The sequence below is a fragment of the Engystomops pustulosus genome, chromosome 1 (genome assembly GCF_040894005.1).
Source record: "Engystomops pustulosus chromosome 1, aEngPut4.maternal, whole genome shotgun sequence".
NCBI lineage: Eukaryota > Metazoa > Chordata > Amphibia > Anura > Leptodactylidae > Engystomops > Engystomops pustulosus.
Window position 1 is genome coordinate 148,811,830 of NC_092411.1, and position 13,176 is coordinate 148,825,005.

The following is a 13,176-nucleotide window of genomic DNA, read 5'->3' on the forward strand; positions in this document are numbered from 1 at the left end:
TATGGGGTATTGTTATACTTGGGAGAAATTGAGTATCAAACTTTGTGGAGCCTTTTGGAATTTTATCCACTGAGATTGTGTTCATTTTTTGAAATAAAAAAAAATTAATTTAGCCAAAAACATAGGTCAGGAAACCCCCTTACCATGGTCCCTTCGGAAAAAAAATTAGTCGCCCTCCCCGAATACCCCATATCAAACCTCAACCCACATAATGTGCCATTTTCAGCATCCCAGGTCTAAAATGCCCCCTCTCCTGTAGCTGCTTCACTTTCTGTAGCCCCCTCTTTATAGTGCTCCTTTTATTGTTGTCCAACTATATAAGAAGGGGGTTACAGAAAATTGTACACTATGATACCCTTTTTTCCATAGACTCCCAAACAGCTATAATGTCCCCTTGTCTTTGGCCTTTTCACTATGAGGAAAAAGTCATACATACTGTACATACTCAAGTATAAGCCAAGGCACCTAATTTTACCAACAAAAAAAAAAAACTGGGAAAAGTTATTGACGCAAGTATAAATCTAGAGAGGGAAATTCAGCCGTTAATGTCCGACAGCCTCCCCTAATCAATGAAATGTCCTATAGCAGCCTCCTCTAAATAAAGAAATGCCGCCAACCCCTCACTGATAAAATGCTTAGCAGCAGCCACCCCTCACTAATAAAATGTCTACAGCAGAAGCCCCTCTTGCTAATGAAATGCCCACAACAGAGCCGCCCGTACTTCCTTGTTCAATGCTTTTGGGGCACATTTACTTACTGGTGGCGTCGCAATCCGCAAGGTGCGTTGTCTGGCGAGGATTCGGAGCTGCCAAGATTCACTAAGATTGTGGGTCCAATTTCCTGCATGTGTCGCTTCCCCGCTCAGGTCCGCCGGAGTTCACCTTCTTCTTCCCGGTGCATGTAAGTGCTTGCCTTGCGACAAAATTTTGAATGTTAAATCCAGTGTCTTGTGCGAATCCGTCGGATTGTCCGACGGCCCGCCCCCCTCCCCCCCCCCCCCCAATTTGTCATGTGAAAGCTGGCGCGATGTGCCGAAATCTGATCCCATGAGAAAAAAAGCCCTTCTAAATGCGGCGCACATCGGAAATCGACAGATATTCCGGCGACAGTGCACTCTGCTGACCCTTAGTAAATGAGCCACAGTATATTTACACAAAACTACAGGGGAGACATTATCATAGTTTTTATAATTATATTTGGAAAAGCAAATGAGCAATCACTGGAATGTATTCTGACTGGATTTGGCAGAAATGTATCCTTTCAGGTACTGTACAAGAAGAAATAGAATTAAGTAAGGGTTCTTTTGCTCCCAACAAGCCATCAGGTGAGTTCAGTGCTACACTCCCGGAAGCCTTGTCTAAATTATATTTGGAGGATATAAATATATATGGACTTGCCAAAACAGTACCCAATGCTATATTTTATATATAAATGTGCCAAATAAAGTAACTGTATTCTATTACTGCCAGTAATCTAGGAAATATGTATATCTGCAAAATCCAATTAGAATAGTGCCGACAATCCAGTAACTGTTCTACTCCTAGCAAGTGAGCTACATATATATTTATGCCGAATATAATTTAGACAAGGCTTTCAGAAGTGCAGGACTGAACTCCCATGATGGCTTGCTGGAAACATAAGATCAGTTACTGAATTGTGTATATATATATATATATATATATATATATATATATATATATATATATATATATATATATATACACACACACACATACAACGGAAAGTTCAAGCAGCACAAACCATGAGGTCTCCAAGTGGGTGCAGGCATCATAGGACCGGCCTCAAGTCCTCCAACAATAAATTCAAGAAAATGGGCAGCACTCTGATCAATAGTGTAGAGCCGAGTTTTTCAGCACAAAATTTGTGCTGAGGAATCCTAACTCAGCTTATACTTGAGTCTATTAAAAAACATGAACAATGTACTCACTTTTCCGACGTCCCCCATAGGTCCTCTTCTTGCTTCCGATGCCCTGGTGCCTCCTAGGGTCCTTTGGGTCCTCTTCAGGTCCTTCAGCTCTTCTTCGCATACTTTCTCTCCGCTCTGAAGAGGAGCGGAACGACCTGAAGAGGAGCCGAAGAGGAGCGAAGGGACCCGAAGTGGAGCCGAAGAAGACCAAAGGACCCCAAGAGGAACCGAAGGACCCCAAGAGGATCTGAAGCAAGAAGAGGGCCTACGGGAGCGTTGGAAAGGTGAGTACAGTGTTTTGGGGGTTTTTTTTACTAGAGGAAGGCTGGGATGCTATATACTATGGGGCTGGCAGGCTATATACTCAAGGGGGCTGGCAGGCTATATACTAGGGGCTAGCTGGCTATATACTACAGGAGCTTGCTGGCTATATACTAGAGGGGCTGGCAGGCTATATACTGGGGGGTCAGACAGGCTATATACTACAGGGGGCTGACTGGCTGTATACTACTGGGGGCTTGCTGGCCATATACTGGGGGGCTGTGACCAATGCATTTTCCACCCTCGGGGTATACTTGAGTGAGCACAAATAGTGTGCAGGATACTATCCTGGGAGTTCAATCCTGCACTGCTGACAGCCTTCTCTAAATTATATTTGGCACATTTATAGATATATACAAATTTAGCACTGGGTACTGCTTTGGCAAGTCCATATAATTTTGGATTAGGTGCTTATATAAATATATATATATATATATATATATATATATATATATATATATATATACATATATATATATATATATATATATATATATATATGAAGCAGCACCTAATGCAAAATGGTGTAATGCAAAATGGGCATACACCTAATGGTGTATGCCTAGAACAGTGACAAAAATCCATCCAAGGTAGTTAAAGGGGTATTCTCGGCTCGGTATTCACATTCAATTTCATTAATGTGCCATATATATACATTTACATTAGATGTTGTTAAAAAAAATTACCTGTGTAAAGATAATGGGGCAGATTTACTTACCCGGTCCATTCGCAATCCAGCGGCACGTTCTCTGCGGTGGATTCGGGTCCGGCCGGGATTCATTAAGGTAGTTCCTCCGACGTCCACCAGGTAAATTCGGCGGTTTTTCCGAATCCGTCGGGTTTTCGTTCGGCCACGCCCCCCGATTTCCGTCGCATGCATGCCTGCACCGATGCGCCAAAATCCGATTGCGTGTGCCAAAATCCCGAGGGAAAAATCCCAGGGAAAATCAGCGCAAATCAGAAATATTCGGGTAACACGTCGGGAAAACGCGAATCAGGCCCTTAGTAAATGACCCCCAATTTCTCATAACTGTAGTCTTATGGTCCCTTAGAAACAAGACTGACTCCTTGGATATGGCCACCTCTGCTGGAGAGATTTCACAAAGACACAAAGGGTGTTTGTATATGAAATGTCTGGGATTAATGCATGACCCACAGTCATCCTGTAGTAATGATTGCTGAAGCCAGGTGGTCAGACAGGACTCAAGCGCATGTCTCGCCACTGCTGTGAGGTGGTCGTATCCGAGGAAGTTATCTGGTTTCTAAGGGACAACATGGCTACATTTATGAGAAATTATCTTCACACAGGAACAATTTTTAACATCCAATTGAAGAAATGTTTACATATGGCAAATTAATTAAATGTAAATGCCCAGATGGGAATACCCCTTTAAGATGAAAGCACACCAATTAAAGTGAAAAAAAAGATTCATGTGACTTCATAGCATGTCATCAAAATCATGTGACTTCATTGAAAAATATGTGAGAATACAACAATGGTATATACATAAAACTACATGATTTGTGATACATAATCAAATTTATTAAAAAACAGGAGCATAAATAACAAGACCCAGTTCATATGAACATTTTTACATCAAATTATATGTATACAAATTTACAATGTAACTGGGTCACTATAAAACTTGTGTGCGTCACTTACATGGGATCCAGGTAAAACTGGCGGCATAAAACCAAAACATGTCCAAAAACTATGGGCCTCCATAAAGTCCTCAATCTCAGCCCAAATTAAAAAAAATATAGTTTGCAAGGTGCTTAGAGGAATGGCAAGGAATATGGTCTGGAATATGGGGACCACCATGTATAACACAGTATGTTCCAGTATGTTCCCGAACCACAGTTAAAAACAGACCATTGCACATCGCTGGATGAAATCCATCCATGAGTGCGATTGTGGGATGCCAACCTGTACGATAAATCATATAATATTATTGCACCTATTTCTGGCTATATGCAATCATTTCAGGGCTTGTACATTAGTATTCTTGATAGAAGGGCTTCGTGAGAGACTGGAAGTCATAAGAACTTTGAGGGTCATCCAGAGTTTTTGTTTCCAATTTCCAGATATTTACTTTTGCAACATTCCAGCCAAACATAGGCAAGTTGTGAATAGCACCCTCTCCATGTCAGGAGCTGTTAGGGAGTGTGATCACCTCTCTAGGAGGTCTCTAAGTACAGGAGAACTTAGTAATTGCAGCTGTAGCCACTGCCTGGTAAGGCAAGAGTTTACAATGCCAAATGTTATTGTCCAGTGATGTTCTTGTAAAGCAAGGTGGAAGCTGATTGGAGAGTGCTACCTGACCAAGAGAGTATACAAACCCCTGGTGGGTTTTAGGTCTGAGTCTTAGGTCAGACCTCATGAGTTAGAGTGAGAGACTCCATCTTGGAGCACATATCAGCTTCGGCCGGCAGCACATGTGAGTGCTACAACAGCCAGTGTCCTAATACCAGGAACCACAGGAGCCTCAGGCCCCTGTCTAGCACCCAGGGCAAGTCAGGAGACTTAAGCCCCAGAGCTGATATCCACCACCCGGACTTAGCTCAATTTCTACTAGCCCAGCCTGAAGCTACTACCAGGCTGCATGTAACTTTCCTGTGGACCAGCTCTTCATGACTCTACCAGCTTGCTGTTATCGTTTGGCCATTGCCTACTTTTGAACAAAGAACTGTAAGTTGATTTGCACAACGTTGCCTCCATCTAATCCCTGCTGCTTACCACCTAGGGGTTTCCCCGTCCATCACCCTGGGATTCATCCTACAGACACCTCAGGGGTTTCCCCAGGGAGAAACCATTGCATCAGCCTCTCCCTCCATATTTCTTGCACAGACCACCTGCTGGAGACCTGCCAGGCTGTAGGTGAGCCCTCCGGTCCCCATACCAAGCACCGTAACTACAGCATGCCCAAGGGCGCATTAGACAGCCACTCCAGTATTCTGGGCCGTGACTGCCTCCAGGCCAAAGGCTAAGCCCCGGTGGGGGATGTTGCACTTTCACAGTGATAATTTGAACACATTTATCATTACCTAGAAGGGCCTGTAATTTAAATACAAATATATGGCTCTTTATTGGTATATTGTATAACTGCATAAATTAAAACATTTCATGCAAACTTGTTTTCCTAGCTGAATTTAATTGAGGCCCCTGCCCCACTATACAGTGCCTCCATCATAAAATAATATACCCTCCCCCGCTACACCGTGCCCCTCATGAAATTATATACAGGGGTCCTCATGAAATTATATGCCTACCCCCAATAATATAAACTAACCTCCCATGCCTCACTGCTGGCTGACTTATTGTCTGGATGAGCTGTGCCACTCTCCCATTCAATGGTATTATTGTCTTAAAGTCACAGATAACATTGACTCTTATTTGCCAGTACAGACCTGTCAGTGTCTTTTGGCAAGTCCATACTGTTTAGTGGGTTGAAACCTATGTTTAATATTCACTGTTTGTTTTATATCTGCAACATGTTAAAACATTAATGGAAAGATAGAACTGTACAAGGAAGTTTTACTTACTGCCAGAAAATTTAGTAATGTTGAAGTGAATGACATAAGTACTGAGCTGTGGATAAGGGAGTACAACAATGTAAATATGGCTTTGGTCCAAAATTAGTGTAAGAAGAGGCAAGTCATAAAGGAAACCTACCAAGAGGAATCTACAATCAGAAGTAGATATGATGGTAGATACCTTCTGCCAGCCTCTGCCCTTTTTAGTAATTTAATAATCCTGGAACCTAACCTAACTTGTAAAAAACTTTAATAGTAATATGTAAAATAACTCCAGTAGCCTCTGCAGTTATTTACATATTACTAAAATAACATTTTTAAAAAGTTGGCTTAGGTTCCAGGATTATTAAATTGCAGACTAGAGGCAGGCAGGAAGAATCTACCACCAGATCTACTTCTGATAGTAGATTCCTCATTGTAGGAATCTTAGAGGTAGGTGGGATGATTTTCACAAATTTTCCTAAAAAAATATATCTAATTTTTAATATAATACACTTTTGATAAAAAGACCATGTTAAATGGACACACAATACTTTTCAGTGCGTAGCAAAGCATTCCTTGCTAATAAAAAATACTACTTAATTTGTTATAAATCTGCAACATGTCAAAACATTAATGCAAGGTAGAACTGTACAAGGAAGTTTTACTTACTGCCAGATAAACTAGTAATGTTAAAGGAAACCTACCACTTGTAGTGGCAGGTTTCCGATGGCAATACCGGGCACCAGCTCAGGGTGAGCTGGTGCCAGAGCTTATTTTAGTTAGTGTTTTAAACCGCGGTATCGCGGTTTAAAACACTTTTTAAACTTTATAGCCGGCGCAGGCAGGTATGCGCTCGGCGCTTACCGTGCACGCGGTTACATAGGAAGTGAATGAGAGCCGCGTGCACGGTAAGTGCTGAGCGCGTACCTGCCTGCGCCGGCTATAACGTTTAAAAAGTGTTTTAAACCGCGATACCGCGGTTTAAAACACTTACTAAAATAAGCTCCGGCACCAGCTCACCCTGAGCTGGTGCCCGGTATTTCCATCGGAAACCTGCCACTACAAGTGGTAGGTTTCCTTTAAAGTGAATGACAGAGGTGTGGATAAGGGAGTTACACGATCATCAATATAAATATGTCTCTTTTCCAAAATCTGTGTAAGAATAAGCCAGCCATTAACATTAGGTCTTACTTTCACATCAGAATAATATGAGAATTATGTTTTTCCCTCACTCTTAGAAGTAGATGGGATGATTTTCACAAATTTTCCTAAAACAAAATATATATATAATTTTTAACATAATACTCTTTTGATGAAAACAGCCAATATTAAATGGACACACAATACTTTTCAGTGTTTAGCAAAGCATTCCTTACTAATAAAAAAATACTACTTAATTAAACTTTAATCCAATGTTAATTAAATATTATAAACATGTTTATAAACCCCAAATCAAATTTAAGCTTGCAAGCCACTTACATCTGTGATCATTTACTGTTTAAGGTACAGCACCTGTAGATCATATTATACTTGTTTATACATACGAAAGTGGGTGCAGATCTTTTGTCCTAGCGACGCCCCTGCGTCATATACTTAGATATACAGTGTAAACACACCGTATACACACGTAGGGGCACACGTCGGGCTAAGTGCACCCGCATATGATGCTTTTTCCTCCCACCCAGGCAGTCACCGGATCTATGAGGAGGCTTATCCGCCCCTGTGGCAGGAATTGCGACTAAATCACAGTTTGTACACCTGTTTTTAGGTGTAAAAGCTGTGATAGATGTGTCCCATACTGTGTATACACACATAGTCATACAGCATATATTTACACACACAAAGCGGCTACAAATACATAGAGTAAATACAGCATATAAACAGCTTACAAGCACGTTGGCTGCGATTTCACTGTGCAGGGTGGCTGGCCACATATTGGCCCACGGATGCAGCAGGCGGGCACCTATGGATGCACAGTTCAAAGGACGGCTGCACATTCGGAGAGGCAGCAGTCACAGATCGGGCCATTGATGAGGTGAGCCAGTTGCCACAGACCAGGCAGCCTCCACACATGCAGATGAAGTGGGCTGGACGGCAGATAGACACAGAAGAAGTGGGCCAGGCAGCATGTACAGGGGGGGGGGGGGTTGAAGCGGGGTGTGCGGAAGCATGTACGGAGGGAGATCAGGCAAGAAGGTGGGCGGGTGTCTGTTACTACGCCAGGACGTGGGGACGGACGGGCCCGGAAGAATGGCACATAAATTTTGGCTCCGCCCCTGTGGCACGCAGGCTCTGCTACGGCTGCTGCACCTGTTGTTACACCACTGCTGGTTTTGAAAAATAGGACGTGGTCATCAAGTCGCAAATGAGCTTAGTCACTAAGGGGTTACATTTTACAGACCGATGCAAACAATTAATAATAATAAAAATATTAATAATGATGATAATACAGACCCACATCAAATATTTAATAATAAAACAAATGCCAGAGCAGATAATAATAATTGTGCAAACCCCAAGCCACACAATGAATAATACAGACCCATATATCAAAGAATAATTCATAATAATGTAGACCCAAATGAAACAATGAATAATAATTATACAGACTTCAGGCTAGACAATAATGCAGACCCCATTAAGAAATGAATAATTATACAAACCCCAGACCTATTTGTAATGCCATAATGCATATTGCCGATTTTTTTTTTTTTTTTTAATGCAGACTTCTGATAAATTACAGAAATGCAGATCCCCAGATCACAAATACCCTTTTTCACTCCTCTTCTGCTCTGCAGGACAGTGAGGAAGATGTATCAATCTGTCTGTGCAAGAAAACTGGAGTCATTTGCAACTGGCAACATTGAATAGGGCCGTTTTTAAGCAGTATGTTAAAAACTGCATGTGTTTTTGAAAAACGCATGCGTTTTTTAACGGACTGCTTAACAACGGCCCAAAATCGGGTTCAAAACGCCACGTGTGGCGCGAGCCTTAAAGGGGTATTCCCATCTGGGCATTTACATATAATTGAATTCCTTTGCCATACATAAGCATTTCTTCAATTGGATGTTATTCAAAAAAATGTTCCTGTGTGAAGATAATTTCTCATAATTGTAGTGATATAGTCCCTTACAAACCAGACTGACTCCTTGGATACGGCCACCTCTGCTGGAGGGAAATGCATAAAGAAAAAAAGATTTTTGCATACGAAATGTCCGGGAGTTACTGCATGTCCCACAGCCGTCCTGTGGTAATGATTGCTGAATTCAGGAGATCAGGCAGAGCTCAATAGAGCATGTCTGACCACCGCTGCCTAAATGCGAGGTGGTCGTATCCGAGGAAGATATCTCGTTTCTAAGGGACAACTTGACTACATTTATGAGAAATTATCTTCACACAGGAACATTTTTTTTAATAATATCCAATTGAAGAAATGTTTATTTATGGCAGATGAATTCAATTAAATATAAATGCCCAGATGGGAATACCCCTTTAAGCTATTTTTCAACTGCTCTGTAAAAGGGGCATAGCGACACCAGAAAATAACCAGTGCGTCACAAAATTCACTCTGTGTGCCAGTAGATTTAATATTATGGCGCAGAAAACTAGACAAGCTAATAGAAGGTGCAAAGTAGGACTCGCCAGCCTTAAGGTGGTGGCACACGTGGCGTTTTTAGGCCGTTTTTGTGCGTTTTCAGATCTTAAAAAACGCATGTGTTTTTTGAAAACGCATGCGTTTTTGACAGGTTTAACCAATTAACTTAATTCAAACTGGTCAAAAACGCATGCGGTTTCAAAAAACGCATGCGGTTTTTAACGCATTAGTTTTTTCCGATCTGAAAACCCACTGCTAAAAATGGCCAAAAAAGGCCTAAAAACGCCATGTGTGTCATGGCATGCGGTTTTTTACCAGACTGCTTAAAAACGGTCCAAAAACGGGTTCAAAACTCCATGTATGCCGCCGGCATACATGGGGAGGGAGGCAGTGTGGCTACAGGGAGAGTGGGCAATGTAACTACAGAGGGAGGGGGCAATGTAACTACAGGGGGAGGGGGGCAGTGTGGCTACAGGCAGAGGGGGCAATGTGGCTACAGGGGGAGGGGGCAATGTGGCTACAGGGGAAGGGGGCAATGTGGCTACGTGGGGTAGAACTGTTTGGCTATGTAGGGCGGAGACAGTGTGGCTACTGGAGGGGGGCCCACTAAGGGTGATGGCACACGTGGCGCTTTTAGGCCGTTTTTAGTTGTGCGTTTTCAGATCGTAAAAAACGCATATGTTTTTTGAAAACGCTTCAGTTTTTGACAGGTTTTACCAATTATCTTAATTTAAAACACATGCATTTTCAAAAATGTATGCGTTTTTTAAAATCTGAAAATGCACAACTAAAAACGGCCCAAAAACGGCCTAAAAACGCCATTTGTGCCATCACCCTAAGGCTCTGTCACCCAAGGGCCTACTAAAACCTGGAGCTGGCCCTGTGGGTGTACACAATTTCAGTTGCCCCTAGACATGACCCTGTAACTTCTGACTTAGGATGGTGGCACACGTGGCGTTTTGAACCCAGTCCGTTAAAAAACGCATACGGATGCGTTTTTTAAAAAAACTGAAGCGTTTTCAAAAACGCTTGCATTCAAAACACCACGTGTGCAACCCCCATTAGGGCGCTGTCCCACGTTACGTTTTGGCTACGTTTGCGAACGATCACATCGACGTTTCTATGGAAAGGCGTTCGATTGGTGCGTTTGCAAACGCAGCCAAAATGCAACGTGGGACACCGCCCTGAAGGTGATGTCACACATGGAGTTTTTGGCCGTTTTTGGGTCGTTTTTAGGTCGTAAAAAATGCATGCGTTTTTGTCTGGTTTTCCAAATTTGCGCAAATTTGCGCGTTTTTAAAAAACGGATGTGTTTTTTACAATCTGAGGGTGATGCCACACATGGCTTTTTGAACTCGTTTTTGTTCCGTTTTTAAGCAGTCCGTTAAAAAACGCATCCGTTTTTAAAAAATTTTCAATCAAGATAATTAGTAAAACCTGTAAAAAAAAACATGCATTTTTCAAAAACATATGCGTTTTTAATGCCGTTTTTAAGCAGTCCGTTAATTAATTATCCTAATTAAAACACATCAAAACGGATGCGTTTTTAAAAAACGCATGCATTTTTAATGGACTGCTTAAAAACGGCCCAAAAACGGGTTCAAAATGCCACGTGTGCCATCGGCTTTATGGTGGTGGCACACGTGCCGTCTTGGCTGCGTTTGCAAAGGCAGACCAAGCTGCACCCACCGGGGCACCGGGACGGGCCGCGGCCCAATCACATTAGCGTTTCTATGGAAACACCTGCGATCGGGAACGAGCCACCGGTGTTTTGTGTTAATTTGATGCAAAACACCGGCAGTTCATTCCCGATCGCAGGCATTACCATAGAAACGCCGATGCGATTGGGCTGCGGCCAGCCCCGGTGGGTGCGGTTTGGTCTGCGTTTGATGTCACACATGGCGTTTTTAGGCCGTTTTTGGGCCGTTTTTAGTTACTGCGTTTTCAGATCGTAAAATATGCATGCGGTTTTGTCCGGTTTTCCGAATTTGCGCAATTAAAAACGGACAAAACCGCATGCGTTCTCAAAAACTAAAAATGGTCCCAAAACGGCCTTAAAACGCCATGTGTGACATCACCCTTAGGATGGGGGACGCCATATTGGATTTCTGTGTGACGGCTGTGGAGTTGAGTTTCTCTCTGCTTCCTGCACTCTAGTCCCGCTTCCCTGCTGTCTAGGACGGACACAAAAAAACAGCTGGGGTTCACGTTTTTGCTCCCAAACCAAGTTTAATGCCAAAACATATAACATGAATATAACAGCAATATATTTTTGAATAGTAGTTCTAAGGGTATATTGACACAGCCGTATGCCCTGCTGTGTGATGGAGAGGAGGAGGTCTGACCCCTCCCCTTAGAGAACAGCGCCGCACGGCCACACAAAGGGTAGTGACACAAATGGCGTTTTTAGGGCGTTTTTGGGCCATTTCTAGTTAGTGTGTTTTTAACGCATGCATTTTTTTAAAAACGACCCAAAAACGGCCTAAAAACACCATGTGTGTCACCACCCAAAGGAGGAAAGATAGAGCATGCTCTATCTTTTCCCCATGTACAGCATGGAACAGTACCGTACCACCACCGGGCCACCATTGCCGTCTATGTGGCCGCCTATACATCCCCACAGACGGACGTATGATTGTACCCTAAAACTAATCTAGCATAAACTTATAGTACTGCAAGACTCAATTGTAACTCATCATCTCCTCTGCTTTACAACATATCCACTGAATATTGAGAAAGAGGGGTCTGGCCCAGTGTGACATGTTTGAATTAACCAATTGAGCCATGCATTTTCCTAACATCCAACTTACACTGTTCCTCACTTAGGTGCATTTAGGTTCACAGTTTTTCAGATGGAGTGTCCAACGAGAATGAACTCTGCCACGATTCACTAAGATCGTGCGCCCTATATCCTTCATATGTCAGGTCCGCCGGAGTTCACCATCTTCCTTCCGGTGTATGTAAGTGCATTGGATGCGACACAAATTTAAAGTTAAATCCCACGCTCTGTCCGAATCAGTCGGATCGTCCGACGGCCCGCCCCCCTGATTTATGTCGCATGTAAACCGGTGCTGATGCACCAAAATCCGATCGCGTGCGACACAATCCCCTTCTAAATCCCTGTCCCAGCGGCGCAATCCACGAAAACATCAGAAATCACAACATAAATGTGGCCACAGGACACTTAGGGCACTGTCCCACGGTGCGTTTGCAAACGCAGACGCAGACCAAACCACGCCCACCGGGGCGGTCCGCGGTCCGATCGCATCGGCGTTTTCCATAGAAACATAGAGAAACGCCGATGCGATCGGACCGCGGACCGCCCCGGTGGGCGTGGTTTGGTCTGCGTCTGCGTTTGCAAACGCACCGTGGGACAGCGCCCTTAGTAAATAAGCCCCACTGTGTGACAGCTCCCTAAGGCCAGCAGCACACATGGCGTTTAGAACCTGTTTTTGGGCCGTTTTTAAGCAGTCCGTTAAAAAACGCATTCATTTTGAAAACAGATCCGTTTTTGACCGTTGAGATAATTGGAAATCAGACAAAAACGGATGTGTTTTAAAAAACGCATGCATTTTTTAGGGCGCGTTCACACGTTCCGCTAGCGCCACGTTCATAACGCGACGCTAGAGCACAGGGGGCGGAGTTTGGGGCGATCGCATATGTGTTTCCAGAGAAACGCATCCGATCTCTCCCCGTACATTGCCGTTGCCCGCTACGGTACGGTACGGGCTGGCAACGGCAGTGTGAATATAGCCTTAATGGACTGCTTAAAAACGGGCCAAAAACGGGTTATGTCTGTAAAGTTGCTGGAAATACT

General features: G+C 43.3%; 1 protein-coding gene across 2 annotated transcripts in view; it reads right to left on the minus strand.

Moving 5' to 3' along the window:
- JAK3 (Janus kinase 3) overlaps window positions 1-13,176 on the minus strand; it is a 156,343-nt gene that overhangs the window by 130,797 nt on the left and 12,370 nt on the right. The window contains exon 1 of one of the 2 annotated variants that reach the window (XM_072156833.1): window positions 758-906. The exons of the other annotated variant lie outside the window; for it this stretch is intronic. The gene's annotated coding sequence lies outside the window, so the exon portion shown is untranslated. Of the gene's footprint in view, window positions 1-757; window positions 907-13,176 lie in introns of those variants that run through there. 2 annotated transcript variants of the gene reach the window in all.